Genomic DNA, 3,288 nt, shown 5'->3' with positions numbered 1-3,288 from the left:
TTGTACTCACGTTTGTGGCGGGTTTCTAACCCAACTTGTCGTTGCAATATTGCCCACCTCTATGCTCCGACTCGGTTATGGTGGTTAATGCTCCTTGCATTGCCACCGGGGATACTCTGTGTAGAGTAGAGCCGACAGGAGGGGCGGGAAAAGGGGGCCATGGTGTTCACGTGCCCGGTTCTCGCATCGATTTACAGAGAGCCCCATCCCTCTTCTCTCTCTTTGTCGCCCCTAAACAGGCGGAAGGTGAGTAGCTGCTCCGTGGCTGTGCTTTGTACTTGGGAGAGGGGGGAATCGACGGCTCCATTCCATTTTTCACCCGCGGTGGAAATTGTGGATGTTGAGTCGCTGTAGGTGACGGTCGGGCCTCTCATCGGCTGTTGTGCTTCTCCTTCCTGGAGTGTAGACCTTGTTCAGCATCTGCGCGCTTGATCTGCTCCTTTTCTTGTAACCGGCGGATTACACTGCGTTCTCGAGAGCTCTTCAGTCAACGTAACTGGGCCTCCATAGGCGTGGTGGGGAACAACTGGCAACTGGGAAAATGGCCTCTTGGGTGAGTGCACTTTTCTTTATTTTTTCTGATGCTTCTGACCGGCTAGTCTTTCCGATGCCCGGATCGGTGGATCCCCGGTCTCCCGATGGTGAGGCCTTGCTACAGTATGTCAGAGCTCCACTCCGTGGGAGGGTCCAGGCCCACAGCCCTGGCTAATCGGGTCATCTCTGCAGGGTGCCGGATGGCATGGAGCTTGCCGTTCCTAGACACAATTAATTTAAATGGGAATCCCCATTTCTATTTAATTCCCTTTTCTCTCAGCATCGTTGTTAGAGGTTTTAACTCCCTGCGCCTGTCCACCGTGACTTTGGCCAGGTCGTTATATACCTGTAGGTGATCGTCCTGGAATACAATGGGTTCCTTAGCCCTGCAGGCCGCCATTATTTTTTCCTTCACTGTGTATCTGTGGAGGCGGATAATCTTGTGCGGTTTGGGTCTTTGGAACGAGAGCGCGGTGGGTTCTATCTATCTCTAAGTCTCTGGCATCCAGATCGTCACAAAGTGATGTGAAAAAGTCCTGGAGATATTGTTTGAGGCGGTCCGGGAGGACAGACTCAGGTATGCCTCTGATCCTGATATTTTGGCGCCTGTCACGGTTTTTGTGATCCTCCAGGCTGTCTTTCAGGTTATTTACCTCCATACCTAGTCTGTAGATTTCATCCTCCGCTGCCGTCTGTGCCTGCAGGGACTCCTCCATTTTTGTTTCCAGTGCCGAGGTGCATTCCGTTAGCCCTGTTATGTCTTGCCTGAGCTCGGTTATGACTGCCTTTAGGTCATCTTGGATTGACAAGTGTAATTTGTTGAGCATGGAAGTCATTAGGTCTTGCATGTACTCCCGTGTCAGGCTCGCTTCAGGGTTCTGCATTTCCTCTCCTGGGTCCCGATCTGGGGCCTGCTGCTTTGAGCCGCGTGCGCTTGCTGTGCCAGCGCCATCTTGGATTTTAGATGTCGCGTCCATGCTCTTTTGCGAGGGGGAGAAAAACTTCGTTACCCCTTGGGACGTTTGTGTTTTCTGTTTGTTCGACATTGCTCCCTCTTTAGTCCAGCTGGGGCAACACTTTGGGGTGTAAAAATTGGGGGGGAAGCGTTATTTGGAGGGTTTATTTACGAGGGTCTGAGGAGCTCCTCTCTCACACGACCTGCCTTGCCGACATCCTGGACACGCCCCAACTGACCAATTTCTTAATGCAGTACTTTCCATTTATTTAAAGAGCAGTGAAGAATGCAACGTTTCAGGTCCCATACAGACCTTTCATCTTCCAGATGTCTGCATTAGATGGGGTGGAAACTCTAATCCTGAGCCCGGGAAGGCTGTCTGTGGCAAAGATGTAACACTAACTCATCTTTTGTTTACAAAAAAAGCCCTGCGCAGATATATCTGTCCACCCGTACCCTCACACCTGCAATCCAGTCCCAAATCTCTGATTGCCTCCTGGTGCTCATAGCGCTGTAACAGTAGTAATACGTGACAATCATATAAATAGCAAATAATACAAATAACAGATCATGGGAAGAAGTGCATCAGACATAAAAGTAACATTTAGGAAAAGAAGTCCCTGCCCCGAAGAACTTACAATCTAATTGGTTGGTAGGAAGAACGTACCGATAGATAGGTAGATGGTGCTCCGCCATTTAAACCTAATATGTCTAAAACTGAGCTCCTCATATTTCCCTCTAAACCTGACCCCCCCTTTTTCCACTGCTGTAATTGGTTTTACCATCCATCCTGTTGCTCCCCGGGGCAAGGATTTCCTTTCCTATTGCTCGATTTTGTTTATTGCACTTATTGTATTATAATTCCTGTACTGCAGTGTCTCTTTTGTAAAGCACTGAGTACATTGTGGGTGCTATATAAAGATATACATACTGTTTCAGTTTCCGCCTCTTCACCCACGGATGGGTATAGGCGTCTTCCACGGAAAACTTAACTTTAAAAACATCCATGGGAGTTGTTTAGCTGGATATACCCAAGGGGACGCTAGGCATAAGGGTCGACAGAGCCCATTTTGTTAGAAACGAGGGGCGCCACGTGAAGGCAGGGTCGTCAATTGATGATGAGAGGCTCTATATTTGCATCAATTATCCTTGCCCCCCATATACATACATAAATACATGTGGCCCTTTCGGATGTACAAGGGATGCAGGTGCGGCCTGTGTATTAAAGGAGTGATCTGTGCTGATGCTTTCTTTTTTGCGGGAGGGGGGCCTGGTAGTTTCTTCCTTTGGAGGGTCCTGGTGACATCGCGACTTTGGCAGCCACATTTCGGGTCTCGAGAAAGAAATGATGAAGAATTCATGCTACCGGTAACTGGGGGTCTCAGAAGTCCTGTGCTTTAGCTCCGTGGGACCTCTCCGCACCGTGTAATCGCTGCCAGACAGGTCTGCCATTTATTGCAAAGCTCTGGCAACAAAATTATCAAAACAAAAGCAGGTCTGCTTTGGAAAAAAAAAGATGTAAGCAGCTTTTTCTGAAAAAAAAAAAAAAAGTTTCAAATAAATTGCACCTGAAAGGCGTTGTACCCCTGACCCCTCCAATACTAACACACTTGGAATCGCTGTTGTTAACGTGTCATTGTCACTTGTGCACGTTGGTGCTAAGTGGCACTGCAGCTGCAGTCGTGTCTCTGTGCTGCTACTCCCAGCCGCCAGGTGCCGCTGTCGCCTCCCCAGGCCTTGCTGTCTGTTCGCTCTCTCTGTGCTGCTTCTCCCAGCCGCCAGGTGCCGCTGCCCCCTCC

The sequence above is a fragment of the Ascaphus truei genome, chromosome 3, assembly GCF_040206685.1.
Source record: "Ascaphus truei isolate aAscTru1 chromosome 3, aAscTru1.hap1, whole genome shotgun sequence".
Lineage (NCBI taxonomy): Eukaryota > Metazoa > Chordata > Amphibia > Anura > Ascaphidae > Ascaphus > Ascaphus truei.
The sequence above is the reverse complement of the archived record's forward strand: the minus strand, read 5'-3'. Positions refer to the sequence as shown.